The sequence below is a fragment of the Homarus americanus genome, unplaced genomic scaffold, assembly GCF_018991925.1.
Source record: "Homarus americanus isolate GMGI-L3 unplaced genomic scaffold, GMGI_Hamer_2.0 scaffold41366, whole genome shotgun sequence".
In the NCBI taxonomy this organism is placed as follows: Eukaryota; Metazoa; Arthropoda; class Malacostraca; order Decapoda; family Nephropidae; genus Homarus; species Homarus americanus.
The window spans coordinates 4129639-4147097 of record NW_024723541.1 but is presented as its reverse complement, the minus strand read 5'-3'; positions in this window follow the sequence as shown (position 1 = coordinate 4147097).

The following is a 17459-nucleotide window of genomic DNA, read 5'->3' as shown; positions in this document are numbered from 1 at the left end:
TTAACTTTGGGATGACTTCGGATAAATTAAGCTAGGTTAACTTAGGCCTGACTTAGGTTAATTTAGGCTAGGTTAACTTTGGCCTGACTTAGGTTAATTTAGGCTAGGTTAACTTTGGGATGACTTCGAGTAAATTAGACTAAGTTAATATTGGACTAAGTAACGAAAAAAAACAAGTAAATATTCAAGTATTAATGAACTCCAAACACAACTTATCCCTCTTAATATTTGTGATAATTATTTAGCTCTGCATATATGAGTCGATGTAATGATGAATGTTGAAAATTTCTTACCTAAAATATTGACTCTTTATGAGCACACTTGCCCGCTAATTATCGACTAATTGGCAAGTTTGGTCAGATGCGCAGTAAATATGGATATGTGTGTGTGTGTGTGTGTGTGTGTGTGTGTGTGTGTGTGTGTGTGTGTGTGTGTGTGTGTGTGTGTGTGTGTGGGGTGTTGTGTGTGTGTGTGTGTGTGTGTGTGTGTGTGTGTGTGTGTGTGTGTGTGTGTGTGTGTGTGAGGGTGGTTGTGTGTGTGTGTGTGTGTGTGTGTGTGAGTGGGTGGTTGTGTGTGTGTGTGTGTGTGTGTGTGTGTGTGTGTGTGTGTGTGTGTGTGTGGTTGTGTGTGTGTGTGTGTGTGAGGGTGTGTGTGTGTGTGTGGGGGTGGTGTGTGTGGGTGATGTGTGAGGGGTGGTGTGTGTGTAGGGAAGTGGTGTGTGTGTGTGTGTGGGGTGGTTGTGGGGTGTGTGTGTGTGTGGGGGTGGTGTGTGTGTGTGGGTGGTGTGTGGGGGAAGTGGTGTGTGTGTGTGTGTGTGTGTCTGTGTGTGTGTGGGTGTGGTGTTTAGTGTGGGGGGTGTGTGTCTGTGTGTGTGTGTCAATAGTAAACCAAGGCAGGTACTACAGGTGGGAGACACTATTCAGCCACACACCCCATGATGCAAGTGTTGAATAAGAGGTGGGGGAGGGGTGAAGGGGGGTAGGGGAGGGGTGGGTGTGAAGGGGGGTAGGAGGTGATGGGAGGTAGTGGGGGTTCAGGGGAAATCTTCTTCTTCTTTTCCTCCTTCCCGTCTTCCTCCTCCTCCTTTTCCTCTCTTTTTTTTCTTCTCCCACACCATCAACCACAACTAACTACCACCACAACCACTACCAACCACCACAGTCAACCACCACCCACCACCACAGTCAACCACCACCCCAACCACCACAGCCAACCAACCACCCCAACCACCACAGCCAACCAACCACCCCAACCACCACAGCCAACCAACCACCCAACCACCACAAGAACACAATACACAGTGTCACCATAAAGGCCTCGTCAACCGATACATCTTCACTATTATCATCCACCTCACAATATTCCTCCAAGAAAAACCCGGAAACGCCTGCCATTCAAAACTCGTCCCTAAAAAATAAAATGTGAAAAAAATGAAAAAAAGGAAGAAAAAATGAAGAAAAAGGACATTCACGACCCAAGGAAGAATAAAGAAGACGATAATGTCATTCACACTGATGATAAAGGAGGAGGTAGGGAAGAACAGGAAGTGGGGTGGGTAAAGATGGGTAGAAAGGGAGGGGGAAAAATGGATAAGGTGGTGGGAGATAGTATGGTTGTGGGGGTAGGATGGGGAGAAGAGGGGTGAGGGTGATAGGAGGAGAGAGGAGGGGTGGGGTGGAGGTGTTAGGAGAGGAGGGGGGTGAGGTGTGAGGAGAGGAGGGGGTGAGGGGAGGAGGAGGGAGAGGAAGGAGAGAGGGAAGGTGGGTGTTTGGAGGAGGAGGATGAGAGGCGAAGGAAGGAAGGAGGAGGAGGATGAGAGGCGAAGGAAGGAAGGAGGAGGAGGATGAGAGGCGAAGGAAGGAAGGAGGAGGAGGACGAGGGTGTTAGAAGGAGTGAGGAGGAGGAGGGTCTTAGCGTCCTTAGTTATTTGTTGTGTGTGTAGAGAAAGCAAGTTATTGTAGGTGATTTTTTAAGAACTTTTTGTCTGGTTAGGTTAGGTTATTGTGGATAATTTTTTTTCATAGATGTTTATCTGTTTGGGTGTTCATTTTGGCGACATGGCACTATAGACAGCCCAACCTCTCCCACTGACTTGTGTTCTGAAGACCATAGCTTATAATTCCAGCCGACGCCTCAAGTTCCGATACCCAGGAGCCACAAGGAGGAAACCAGCATTCCGTCGGGCGAGATCTTAGGGTCACTGGTGAATAGCGAGGGTCACATCGACAAGGAAATCGTCCAACTTCAACACCTCCCTTCCTCTTACCCTCCCCCCCCCCAGAACCAACCAAAACCACCCACATACATACATACATACATACATACATACATACATACCTTCTCATCCCACACATGCACACACCCACGCACACCCTCTCTCGTTTCACACAATGGCTGGCAGACGTAAAAGACCCGAGACATATATCCTGCGATTTGCCGTCGATGGCGGAAAAATATGTCATTGTGTGTACAGCGTCAGGCGGTTTAGTGGACATTGTGTCGTTGGTGTTTAGCAAATACTGTGGAACCCGGAGTTAGTGTGTTCATATCAAGAGGCAGAAGGAGAAAGAGAGGGGTGGGGTGGGAGGGGAAGGGGATGGGAAGGGGTGATGGAGTGGGGAAAATTTTGTACATATCGTCGAGGTAAAGTTATTCTCACTCGATTTAGTTTTATTGCTAAATATTTGTCAACCTTGTGAATGTTTATACAAGTCAAGTGTGAGGGTGTTGGAGGGTGTAAGGGGTGGGGTGTAAGGGGTGGGGTGTAAGGGGTGTTTTGTGAGCTAACATTGATCTCTATTACCAGGGAAATAAATAGGAATTCTTGGCTAGTGGGGTTGATAGTTGTCATAACTATTTGGGGTCACCTTACAATAGAAAGGACTGTCCAAATGGGGGAAGATTTAGTGTAGGGTGAACAGTCCATGGAATAGGAAGGGTTCGTGGAAGAGGTGGTGGAGATATTAACAGTGTTGGATACTACCTGGGATGGAAGGGGTGGGATGGGAAAGGAGAATATTCCTCCCCACACACACACACACACCTCCCAACACACATCTCCCTTCTCCTCCCCACACACACCCCCTCCCCACACACACATCTCCCCTCCCCAGCCACACACACCCTCCCCCACACACATCTCCCTTCTCCCCCCACACACACATCTCTCTACACACAAGCTTCCTTCCATCAATTATTCACAGGTAAATTGCATGATCACTTGTTGCTTTCTCATTTGTATATACTGAAAGCTTTGTGCCTAATTCAGTCCTTAATTATGTTATTTACACCGGGGATTTATTGTGTATATTTCCACCATTTGACAGTAATATTTCTCGACGGACAGTTATTATTATTATTATTATTATTATTATTATTATTATTATTATTATTATTATTATTATTATTATTATTATTATTATTATTATTATTATTATACACTCACACACGGTTATATATTTATTATTATAACGAAAATAGCGAAAAGAATAGTAACTAATAATAATAATAATAATAATAATAATAACACAGCTACATTAAACCAAACAAAATCCCACAAGTAGAAAAAACACCAATACAAACACCACTAATACACAAATATCCTCAAACACAAACACTAAACAGAAACAATATAATAAAAAAACACAGAAAAACAAAAGCAAGAGATTTACCTCCAATAAATCCCATTACTTTGTTACTTTCCTTTGGAGATAAAAACGACCATCCATTTGAGCAATAAAATTTAAGCTCTGTGGTAGTGAAGAGTTGACAAGGAGCTTTGGGTAGCCCACTTTCGGGAGGTGGGGTGGGGGGTGGGTGGGGTGGGTGGGGTGGGGTGGGGTGGGTGGCAGGGCAAGAGGGTGCTATACCACTCTTGGGGCTGTAAGACTGGGGAACGCTTGTATTGTCCAAGGAGAAGTCGGTTTTATTGAAGTGTTGGGTGTGTGTGTAGAGCGGTGAGTTTCTCTCTCTATCTCTCTCTCTTTCTTCACTCCACCTCTCTTCCATCCTCCTCCTCCTCCTCCTCCTCCTCCTCCTCTCCTCCTCCTCCCAGGTGGTTTAAACATTACTCGACTTTCCTCAAGATCTTAAGATTTAAAATTTGTGGGAAAATATATGTGAGTTGGAGCTTTGGATCCGTCGGTGTGTAGCTGTCGGGGTGTAGCTGTCGGTGTGGTCGGTGTGTAACTGTCGGGGTGTAGCTGTCGGTGTGTATCTGTCAGGTTTTAGGGAGGAGGAGAAGGAATAGTAGATTAAGTAGAAGTAGAATATAAGTAGAAGGCTATCATCACCTTTTCGCTTATCACATACCACTATCATCCTTCATGTGTGTGTGTGTGAGTGTGTGTGTGTGTGTGTGTGAGTGTGTGTGTGTGAGTGTGTGTGTGAGTGTGTGTGTGAGTGTGGGTGTGTGAGTGAGTGTGTGTGGAAAGTAAAATTATGTTGATTATATGTACCAAATTCAAGTTAAGTCACGATATTTCAGCCAAATTTATGGGAAACAATTTTTCAACAACAAATTTTATGATTTATTGTATTATTTTATAACCTGTTGGTGGTTGTAGTGGGATGTTGTGATTATATGTTATGTTTTGTAAGTGTGAATAAGTGTTGGTTGTTGGAGGATAAAGTGTAAGTGTGTGGGTACTGTATGTGTTTTATAAGTGTGTAAGTGTAGAAGATTTTATGGTTATTAATATGTATGTATGTTTTGTAAGTGTAAAGTGTCTAGCTAATGTGAGGATAGTTGGGTGTATTTTGTAAGTGTGTAGAGACAGACAGACAGACAGAGGTTAGTAAGGTAACTCAGTAGCCGCCCCAGGTAGACGCAGTAAATATTACCTGTGCGTATCACTTCCTCCGTCCACTACGCCTTCATCTCTTGTTTATAATCAGTAATTGGCGGTATATTGTGTAGACGATGGAGCACTGCCACCCCTCCTCTCCCCTCCTCTCCCTCCCCTTGCTCTCTCTCTCTCTCTCTCTCTCTCTCTCTCTCTCTCTCTTCGATTATCTCACTCTATCTCTCTTCTTTATTTATCATCCTTGGCGTTTCAATTCATTCTCTCTCTCTCTCTCTCTCTCTCAAGTTTAATGTCAATTGTCTGGAATGCCTTTGTAGTGATGATTCCTTCCACCACCCTTCCCATTTCCCTTCCCTTCTTTCCTTCCCTTTTTCTTCCCTTACTTTCTCTCCTCGTTCGTCATCCCTTTCTCTGTCCTTTCCTTCCCTTCCTTCCCCCTTTCTCTCCCCTTCCTTCACCTTCCTTTCCAGATAAAGTTTACTGTTACGGACAAGGCTAATGTGACGGACGGACGGGCGGCCCCAAATGTGACGGGAGGAGACACGTGCGATGGGACAGGGGTAGAGAGGCCGGCGTCTTTGTACCGTCAACGGGTATTAGCCGGATAAATAGCTGAGAGAATAATAACGCCGGCAGGACACCCCCTCCCTCCCTCTCCCTCCCTCCCTCCCTTCCTTTCTTCTATCCATTATCGTTTCATCCTTCTCTCTCTTACATTCCTACTCTCTCTCTCTCTCTCGGTCTCTCTCCCACCATTATCTTCTCTCCCTCTCTCCCAGACTCCTCATCATCCTCTCTCCCCTCCCATCTCTTCCCTTCCCACCTTTCCTTGGAGAGAGAGAGAGAGAGAGAGAGAGAGAGAGAGAGATGCTGTACCATTTTACACACACACACACACACACACGAGGGGTGTATATCCTATCCCTATTTCCATAATCAGCCAATTACGTCGTCCAATTAACACATAAGCACATGTAACCGAACAATGGAATGGGCATCTGACCTCACCGTGTGATGGAATGTGCATATGAGGATGGGACGGGTATATGTGGATAGAACGGATATAGGCGGATGAAACGGGTAGATGTGGATTGAACGGGTATTTGTGGCTGGAAGGAGCATTATCACACGTCATCGGGGTAAAAAAATGATGACGTCACAGTGAGCTCAAGTCCCTACTGACTCCTTCACCTCACTACTCCCTCCTCACTCACCTTAGCCCCCACCCCTCCCCACCCCACTAATTCCTCACCTACCCCTCACCCCTCCTTACCCTCACCCCACTGCCCTGCCCTCACCCCACCACCCACTGCACCGCACTGCCTCACTTTTCTCCTCACCCCTCACCCACTACCCCTCACCCCACTACCCCTCACCCCTGCCTACCCCTCACCCCTCACCCCTCACCCCACTGCCCCTCACCCTCACCCCTGCCTCACCCTCCCCTCACCCACCACCCCACTCACACCCCTACCTCACCCCACTACCCTCACCCCTCACCCCCTACCCACCCCACACCCCTCCAGTATTTCATTGGACGTTCACCATACCCTAACGTTGTGTGACAGCTTGTGAACGTAAACACAATCGTAAGCCCTAAGCACTACCGCAGCTCCCTCTATACAGGCATATATACAGTCTATGGTGGGCCTTATAGGGAGGCATGAGGCTCCTTTGATGGGTCCCTCTGACAGGTTAATTATATACCCATAGAACGTGTGTGTGTGTGTGGAGCGAGCGAGCGAGCGAGCGAGAGAGAGAGAGAGAAAAGAGAGGAGAGAGTTTAGTATGTATATCTCTCTCTCCTTCTAATAAGTTCTATGTTAACTCTGTCTTTTTCTCCCCCAGATAAGGTAAAGAGAAACAGCGTAAGAATCTGTGAGACTGAAGAGGCCAGACCTGCAGGAGGCCGAGGGTGTGGAGGCCAGGAGAGAGGAGGCCAAGAGTGATGAGGTAATCTTCCTGACCCTCAGTTTGCTTAGCGCCGTTTGTGAATTTACTTAGCGAGATCAAAGTGAGGGGGCGAGAGATGGAGGGAAGGAGGTAGGTGAGGGGAGGGGGGGTGAGGGGGTGTGGGATGGGTAGGGGGGGAGGGGGGGGATGGGTGAGGGGTGGGGGAGGTGTGTGGGGTGTGAGAAGTGAGAGGGGTGGAGATATCTTGTGTTGAAGGTTAAAGCTCATATAGAGTGTGTGTGTGTGTGTGTGTGTGTGTGTGTGTGTGTGTGTGTGTGTGTGTGTGTGCAAGAACACTTCCTTTCAGGTATACAATATACATTAATAAGTGGAAATACCTGTCAGTGTATATTACCGTGGGGGAGGGGGACTGAGATGGTCAGGTAGTGAGGGTTAGCCGTGGTCAGGAGGGGGTGGAGGGCGGAGGAGGGGCGGAAGAGGGGCAGAGGGGGATGGGAGAAGATACTAACAAAATGATGGTAAATTATTCCCAAACTCAACCTAACCTAACCCCCCCCCCTAGGTAGCGTTAGGGTAATTAGTCTACAGGTAAAATAAGCTAAGGTGTCTAATCCTGTGGTGATTATAATCTACCTCCCTTAATGATGGCTTAAAGTACCTGTAAAGGGTTTTATTATAACTTGCATTTCATTTAGAACGATATTAATTTTTTTATCTTTATTCGTCTAGTTTCGTTCCTAAATTATCCAGGTTAGGTTAGGTTAGGTTGGGGTGGGTTAGGTTAGGTTTGGGGTGGGTTAGGTTAGGTTGGGGTGGGTTAGGTTAGGTTGGGGTGGGTTAATTAAATGAATGAATCTCGTCTACGGTCTGATAAGTGAAGGCTGATACACTCTAGCTTCTGGTTGAATAGGTGTGTGTGTGTGTGTGTGTGTGTGTGTGTGTGTGTGTGTGTGTGTGTGTGTTGGTTGTCTTGGCGCTAATATTCACGCTATTTCCTGCCTCTGTAGACCTGTGGCTGGTCGCTGTAGGGGCACTGGGAGGCGCTGGGGGCACTGGGGAGCACTTTGGGGGCACTGGGAGGAGGCGCTGTGGGGCACTGGGAGGCGCTGTCAGGGCACTGAGAGGCTGTGGGGGCACTGGGAGGCGCTGTGGGGCACTGAGGCGCTGTGAGGGGCACTGGAGGCTCTGAGGGCACTGAGAGGCGCTGTAGGGGCACTGGGAGGCGCTGTGAGGGGGTTCAGGGAGGATGAGACCACCAAGTTAGTTTAGTTATTGTAAGAAGGTAAAGAATGGATCACCTGTAGATTGGCCTCCCAGGTAGCCACACTCGCAACACACACATGTACCTCTCTCTACACACACACATGTCCCTCTATACACACACACACACACACATACACAGACCCCACACACACATATACACTCACACACACACACACACCCCACACCCCACCCCCTCCTCACCAAAAAAAAAAAACAATAACAAAAAATCACGGAAATGTTGAAATAGCTAAGGAAACAACGAGACCTGGACGATGTATACAATAGCAACGATGATATCACGACCCGTAACAATGCAGTAATTAGCGTCTTTTACGATACATTGTCAAGTGTGTGTTGTCATTGTGTTACGTTGAACTCACTGTCATGCATATACTGTACTGCATATTGACTCTACTGTGCTTGAGGAAATGGTGTGGAAAGATGGAGTGAGGGGTGTTTTATTTCTCTGATCCCGTACTCAAGGGGTTAAGTTATTGTACTCGAGGGGTTAGGTTATTGTACTCAAGGGGTTAAGTTATTGTACTCAAGGGGTTAGGTTATTGTACTCAAGGGGTTAGGTTATTGTACTCAAGGGCTTAAGTCATCATCTTGAACCTCGTCCTCCAAGCTGGTGTTCATCTCCAAGAAACAGCAGGTACACTTGTTACCATCATCCCTCTGACCACTTCAACACGACCCTCCCTTTCCACCCCTTTTCCACCCCCTTTCCGTCCCTTTTTTCTCCAGGAATTTACTCTTTCCTGTTGCCTTGTTATTTCCCTCTATCTCCCTCTCCTTTATTCTTTTCCACTGTAGACGTGTCTCTGCTATTTCTCTGCATCTACTCTTCCTTCCCCTCCCTCACTACCTCCCCTTCCTTCCCTCCCCTTACTACCTCCCCTTCCTTCCCATCCCCCTTTCCCTCAACATTTCCCTTCCTTCTCCCCTGCCCCTCAACCATCTCGCCTTCTTTTCCTTCCCTCACCTTACCTTCACTGACCTCCTTCCCTCCCTCTCATTCATCCATCTTAGCAGCAGGAGGCGACCCCGCTATCACCTGGAAGATCAGAGTGCATTATGAGTGGAGGAGGATGCTGACAGTGACAGGTTGAGGTGTGTGATGGTGGCAGTGGGTTTGTGTAGGGAGTGGAGAGGGGAATCCCTGTTTTGGTGTTCTTTCTTTCTTTTCTTTCTTTCTTTCTTTCTTTCTTTTCTTTCTTTCTCTTAAGTTTGTACATCAATAGTAACTTAGTAACCAATTAAGCAAGGTGACAAATTTGACAACAGGTGCCTCCTCCACACACCAACTCGATTGTAGTGTAGTTGTGGTCTGTGTTACATGTTCAAGTGTGACAGATTGTGATGTCTTAACTGCCTCAAGTGGTAGTAGTTGAGGTGAGGAGAGAGGTATGTTACATGGTCATTTATGTAACAGGTATAACGTGTAATTAACTACAGGGAGGCGATGTGCAGGTGTTACATAGGTGGGTCACTGTATCACACACACACACATATACACACACAGCACACAGACACACACACACACTGCACGGACACACACACACAAGCACAGACACAGCATTCACCTTCTCATTCCTCTTTTCCTCTTCCTCCTCCTCCTCCTCTTCCTGATCATTGAAGGAGAAGCTTCTCCTGCTCTCTCCTCCTCTTCCTGGTGGGCTCCCTCCTCCTCCACCTCCTCCTCTTCTTCCTCCTCATTCATACCATTCTCAGCTGTGATTCATGATCCTCTCCTCCCCTCCTCTTCCTCCTTCCTTCCTTCCCCTCCTCCTCCCCTCCTCTCCCTCCCCTCTCTTCCTCCTTCCCTTCCCCTCCTCCTCCCCCTCCTTCCTCTTCCTCCTCCCCCAGACCTCATTATTACCTCGGCAGTTCAATCATCCCCTCTTCTTGCTTCTCACCATCATTCGTCTCCCTTCCGTCTCTTGTTACCTGATTCTTGTTTATTTATTTATGTTTTCTTCCTTGTGGTCTAATTCATATTGCTGGGATTTTTTAAGTGTGTGTAATAATAATAATAATAATAATAAACGGTTTATTAATAGAGTTGCAGTTGGTGGCTGAAAATATACAGACTTACATTTAATTTAGACATAATGATATAATATGCATTGAATACATTTACAGGGCTGTACAGTACATAAATCAGGAGTTGTTTATTATTTTAACAGAGTAATATTGTGTGTGGGTGGGGTGGGGTCGGGTAAGATCGGGTCGGAGTGGGGTGGGGTCAGGTGGGGTGGGGTCAGGTGGGGTAGGATCAGAGTCGGGTGGGGTCGGGTGAGGTCAGGTGTAGTGGTGTTAATCTTGATATATTTTGATAAACAGAAGGAAGATGTGTAGCACGTGTAGATAAGCGTCCAAACGGTAGACAACAAACGTTTTTTTCTCCCCCTTTTAGTTTACTCTCAACGCTGCTTCTAATTAGGAGTTATTAATCATGGTAGTTGTGTGTGTGTGTGTTTATCTGACTGTGATAAATAAACAGAAACTCGAGTCAATTGTGGAAGATATCGTTTAACTAGACAACGCTCTCCACGGTAGTTGAACACCGACAAGACACACTTATACAATGGCACGAGTCATTAATCTCTTCTATAATCCTTCTTGATAAACGGTAGGGAGGAAATTTGGCGTGGAAGAAATCATAAACAGCACAACCAACCTTTTTAACGCTCTAGGTGCTTTGACAGGCCAAATATGCTGCCAATGATAATCTGGATATTTTTTAATCCTTATCAGTAATCAGCTTTTAGCATTCAGTGATGGCCGTCTGTTTCCCTTCACCTCCCGCCTTGGACTGTCCGCAGCAGTTTTACCTTCTCTTACCTCCCCCTCCCCTATCTCCCCTCCCTCCCTTCCCTCCTTCCCTCCTCCCTCCCTCAGCGATTATCTCCAGAACTATAATTTCTGACGAGGCCATTAATACTTGCCTTGTGTCAGAGATAAAGAAAGTTAGGAGTGTTGTGAGGACAGGACACAGCAGGTGGAGGTTGGTGTGTCTGAGAGAGAGAGTCCTGGAACCATGCTGACTTTATCATCTCTCTCTTATGCCTTCTTGTCTCTCTCCTCATACCCCCCCAGACCTTCCCTTACCTTTTCACATCGATTCTTCCATCTCCTCTTTATTTCCCTCTCTTTTTCCCACCCTCATTCCCTCCTTTCACTACAGTACTGTCAGATACAACAATGGAAAAATCTTCATGTATATATTAGTCTTCTTTCTTTCTTTCTTTCTTTCTTTCTTTTTTCTCTTTCTTTTCTTTCTTTCTTTCTCACGCTCTGGAACGTCAAGGTACTGTATCAGAACTTGTCCCCCCCTCAAAACCCCACCTAGTTGCATTGGGTCTTCACGTCTGGGTTGGATCTTCGCGTCTGGGTTGACTCTTCACGTCTGGGTTGGGTCTTCACGTCTGGAATTGACTCTTCCGTCTGGGTTGGGTCTTACGCTGATTGGGGTCTTCATCTTTGGTCTGGTCTCCTCGTCTGGGTTGGGTCTTCACGTCGTAGTTGGCTCTTCATCTCTCTCTGCTTTTGTGAACTCTTTGGTGGATAACAGGCAGAGGTCCCGCTGAAGAGCCAATCAGAAGCCCTGCTCATCAGAGACCAGGACCATCAGGAGGTCTGTTTATTGGCTCCTTGATGGTGATGACACAGACCGGAGTTCAGAGGGAGTTATTAGTCCTTGAGGATGTGCCACTGGGCAGGGAATCGTGTTGTGTCCATTGGAAGGTCAGATAAAGATGGGTTGGGGTGGGTGGGGTGGGGTGGGGTGGGGCTGAGGTTGGAGTGGGGTGGGGTGGGGTTGAGGGGTGGGGATGGGGTGTGGGGTGGGGTGGGGTTGGGTTGGGGGGTGGGGATGGGGTTGGGTGGGGTAGAGGTTAGGGGTGGGGATGGGGTGGGGTTACCATCATCACAGAAGGGGCTGCCGCCACAAGATGGTCTCCTGATAGGATAACGTCTCTTTCTTTTTCTTTTTCGTCTTCTTCTTCTTCCCCTCCTCTTTCTCCCCTCCTCCTCTCCCCTCCCCTCTCTTCTTCCCTTCCTTCCTCCTCTCTTATCTCTATCATCATCATCATCATCAGATAACTTCAGTTGCAATGTGGGTTGGAGACACATCAATACATCTTGGACAATCTGCAATCTCTTCAATCCTGCTTTACAATCCTTTTACAATCCTACTTCCAATCCCAATTTACGTCCTACCTTTTACAATCACCATTTACAATCCCAATTTACAATCCCATTTACAATCCCTTTACAATCTACTTTTACAATCCCAGTTACAATCCTACTTTTATCCTTTAATCCCTACTTTGCAATCCTGCTTTACAATCACTTTACAATCTACTTTACAATCCCAATTTAATCCTACTTTACAATCCTACACACAATCCCAATTTACAATCCCTAGCACAATCCTCTCAAACGAAAAACTCAAAAAATAAATAAGTCACAATCTACAATCAGAAAAGAACTAAGATGTTTTACCTAAGTGACTGAAGGTAGTACTATAGCTTGCTAACGTCAACAGCGGACCCTACCTTTCCTCCCCACATCCTCCTCCTCTCATTCACCCACCTCCCCTACTCCACTTCCCTCAATCCTCCTTAACTCTCCTCACCCCCCTCTCCCTACCTCCCCACCAACCCCACCTCCTCTCTCCACCCCTCTCCCCAACTCTCGCGATACACAGGGTGATAACGTCAGCAGGGCAAAGTAAACATCATATCCGCCTGTCACAGAATTTGAGCTAATTTGTGCTTTAGCCCGGACTAAATGGTTTTGTACCCCACACACTTACCCTCCCTACCTACCCCCCAACCCCTACCCATGCCCTCTCTCTCTCTCTCTGTCTCACGCCTCCATGTCATGACCACTAAGAGGGTGGAAGTCAGGGAGAGGTGTCGGTATGTTAATCCTTTCTCTCTCTCTCTCTCTCTCTCTCTCTCTCTCTCTCTCTCTCTCTCTTCTCTCTCTCTCTCTCGTACATGGATGTTTTAGTGGCGGATGTGTGGTTGACGCTGTGGTTGACTGGTTGATTGCATTTGAGTAGTTGACAGTGTAGTTCAGTAATTATTTTGTGGTTGGTTGGTTGACTGCGTGGTTAGACAATTGACTGTGTGGGTGACTGTGTGGTTGACTGTGGTTGGTGGTTTGAGTGTAAGATTGATGGGTTGATTGTGTGTGGTTGACTGTGTGGTTGAGTGGTTCAGTGGTTGACTGCGTGGTTGAACAATTGACTGTGTGGGTGACTGTGTGGTTGACTGTGTGGTTGGAGTGGTTCAGTGGTTGGATGTGTGGTGGAAAACCATCACCTCTTATTAATTTCCTTTTCGTCGATTATATCTATGAAACACGCGGCCTCTGTGTGTGTGTGTGTGTGTGTGTGTGTGTGTGTGTGTGTGTGTGGTGTGGAGTGTGTTTTAGAGCGTGCAATGTCGCCTTATATGGCATCAGATGGTGTGAGGAGGTCAAAACGCACACACACACTACACAGATGGGAGATGAACTTCCCTAAGGCACCAGGTGGGGCTGAATGTTGTAATTGATTACACAGGTGACCGCTGATTTCACAGCCCTCTTAAGCGTAATAATTTTTCGCTAAAGGGTGGGGGCGATCCTCTGAGAGGATGAGTGACCAGCGATTGATGCGGTGATGGGGGTGCATTGATTTTTTAGAAGCAGTAATATGAAAGTGATATATTATTTACTACTACTACTACTACTACTACTACTACTACTACTACTACTACTGCTACTACTACTACTACTACTACTACTACTACTACTACTACTACTACCACTACTACTACTACTACTACTACTACTACTACTACTGCTACTACTACTTTTTTTTCCAAACCTCCATCCTCCCCAATACCTTCCTTCGTAGACCCAATCCCAACTTAACCTAACGTAACCTATCCCATCCTTAACTAACCTCCACACCTAGCCTAACCCTAACTTCTTCTAACCCTCCTTCAGTCCCACCAATTATTAATGTATCCCATTTCTAGTATCATTACAGGTTCTCATATTAAATGTAACAGTTAATGAGGATAATGGAACCTCATTAGACAAATCAAAGCATCAAGTTTGTCGGTGTGCAGTTTTTGTAATGAGATCATTTAGCAGGTAGATCTTTTTACTCACCTGGGTTTGAAGGTTTAGGTGGAGTGTGTGTGTGTGTGTGTGTGTGTGTGTGTGTGTGTGTGTCGTGGGTAGAAGTGGTATGTAGCACACCTCACCCATGTTGCGAAGGGAGGGGGGGGCAAGTGCAAAAGCCAAGGAAAGGGAGGGGAAGGTAGGAAGAGGGGTGGAAATGGGGTGAGAAGGGGTGGGTGGATGGGGTATAGTTATGAAGGCACCACTGAGTTATCCTCTCCCATCCCATCACCTCCCTCTTTCACCCTCACCTCCTCCTTCCATTCCTCCTTCCCACCCCTCAGCCATCGCTCAGTTTTAAGTGACACTGGAGGGTGTGTTGAGGCGTCTTGGCTCGTCTCCATTTCACTGTGTAGCCATCTGTCTGTCTCTCTATCTGTCTCTCTGTCTCTCTCTCTGTCTCTCTGTCTGTCTCTCTGGGATGGTGGTAGTGTGTGACGTCTCGCCTAACACCGTGTGCTTACACGTTAGGAGAGAGAGAGAGAGAAAGAAGAGAGAGAGAAGAGAGAGAGAGAGGGATTAGGTGGGGGCCATTATGGGTGACAAATAGGTGACAGTCTCCAGCTTTTCAGAGGTATGTCCTTCCTGTCGCTGCCCTTAATTTGGTTCTTTGCATGTGTTGACACCTATATTGCGTACCGCCTGTTCTTGTGTCCTTTTTGACTCCTTTTGAACACGTGTTGATGCCCTCCGTGCTTTTTTTTTTTTTTTTTTTGTACCTTATGTGCTGACGCTCCACGTGTTGACGCTCACAGGTTTAGTATCCTTGTGATCTGACCTGAGTTCTCTTAATGCTGAATCCTTGTTTGTCACTGGGATGGCGAGAGATGAGAGAGAATACGAGTAACATCTTAGGAGTTCTCATCTCTCTCACTCCCTCACCCTTCTCTTACCTCTTTCTCCTCATCTCTCCCTCCTCCCTCACCCTTCTCTTACACACTCTTTCTCCCTCGTCTTATTCCGTTTTCCGTTCTTCCCTTATCTTCATATTTTGCTTGCTCTCCTCCTCTCCCTCCTCAACACCTCCGGATGCCAGGCAAGGCGGACTATTCTCTCTGTCGGTGAAGTCTCCTGGTGCGACAGCAGGGAGGGAGAGTCTCTGGGTGTCTTGATAAGGAGATTGAGGGAAAAGATGAGAGGGGATGAGGGGGTTAAGGGGAGAGGATGAGGGAGAGTGACAGCAGTATGACACTTTCTTTACCTGCCCCCATCTCTCTCACAGATAGAGGGTGTGTGAGGGGAAGTGGACAAAGACACAAGGAATTAAATTAGGAAAACAATTGGTGAGAGAGAGAGGGGGGGGGGGGGAGAGAGAGAGAGAGAGAGAGAGAGAGACGTTGCAGACAGTAGTAATATGACAGTGTGACGGGTGTGACGGAGGAGGGGAAGTAGGGGGGTGTCGGTGCTAAGTCCACTACCTCATGGGCCGGTAGACGGAGTGGAGAAATTGCTACAGGTAATACAGTGTTAAATGTCTGTGAACATGAATAAATGGGTGTTGTTACCAGGTGTGTGGACTCGTTAAAAACCTCGCCTATCCAGAGATGTAATGATCTATATTGTATCACGTGGACAGAACTAAATTTAACTTAATATAATATAATTTAACATGACCATGGCTTGTTAATAAGCCATGTGATTAATGGTCTAAGCTGATAATATGATAATTGCAAAGTAGAAATAGCTTCAATCAAATCTAGCAACTTCTTTAACCTAATCTAACCTTACATTTAACCTGTCCTAACCTAAATTAAGCTTAACTAACCTGCTTTAATGAAACGTTGGTTAAATTAATCTTAATCTACTAAATCTGTGAATTTAGCATTAAAAATAACACATGAACCGAGTTAGAACCGCAGTCAGAACATTAGAAATGACATATGAACCGCAACAAGAACCGCAACTAGACCTAAATAAAATAAGACACGAACCGCAGAACCGCAGTTGGACCATGATGTTTCCACGCAACCGTAGTAATTTTAGAGACCGGATGATACACAAAGTTTGGTTCTGGGTTCCTTAGCTGAGATAGATGGGTAGATGGGTAGGTGAATGGGCAGGTGTAGTTAGATATAGGTAGGTATAGGTGGATGGGTTTCTAGATGGGTATGTACGGTGGATGGGTAAGTGGTTGGTGGAGTTAACCGTGTGGTATTCGGTATGGTGGCTTGTCTGTAATGGTCGTGTGGTTTTCTGGGTCATTACTTTTATGGTTTTTCATGATGTCTGGTAGTTGGTGGTGGTCACGGACGGTGGGTGAAGTGGCCTGTGAGAGGGGGGATGGTCAGCTCTAGACAAGATGTCTCTCAGGTCAATGCTAGTACGCTGAGGGATGGGTGTTGGTATTGTGGGGGTCTTTGGGTGTGCTATTGAAAGACTCTTGGTTCTTTAGGTATGTATGTGGTTGTTGGGTTGCTGCTTCCACATCTGTTCTTCCTAGAGAGAGAGAGGGAGCGTGTGTGTGTGCTCCTGGGGCCATATGGAAAACAGAGAGAGAGAGAAAGAAGAAAGAAAGAGATAAAGGAGAGACGGTTCTGAAGTGCCATATGGAACGCCAGCATCATTTTACACACACCCACCATCTTGAGTGAACGGGAGGAGTACTCCTGTATCGTCATGTGCCTCGATACATCTGCAACCTGTACTTCCCTCTTGAGGTTTGTTGCCGTTATAGCAGTACTTTTTGTCTTCTCTGGAGTCTAAGGTTGTGGTGCAGCTCTCATGGGGGAGTTAGGGGTGTGGGTGGTTCAGTAATCCTTCAATCAGGTAGTTAATCTGGCACTGCATCCTTGTCATCCTTCAATCAGTCGGTCAATCATTCAGTTAGTCAGTCAGTCAGTCAGTCAGTCATTCAGTCATTAAAGTCGTTCTTCAGGGTGACTGGTCCAGGTAGGGAAGGTCCTACGAGAGGGACCACATCATTGGAGTGGGGGAGGGGGTCTGGGGAAGGGTGGGAGGAGGTCACGCGGGGAAGGGGCTCACAGGGGTGAAAGGGTCACGCAGAGGGAGGGAGAGGGATATTTTGTCTCACCTGAGATTAAACACTAACTAACGCTATATGGAGAGAATTGGTTATAGGCTGGTTAGGTTGGGTTAGATGGAGTTAGATTAACGTTCGGGTGTTTAAACAAAGTAAAATAAGCTGAGGGCGTCTAACCTGGGTGTCCCGATATTTTTTGTGCCTCATTTATGTATGAAGACAAACCTGTAAAAGTATTTTCATAGCCGGGTAACACGTGAGGAATGTACCTGTATCTTACCTGTCGTCACCCTGGCAATACGTAACTTCTA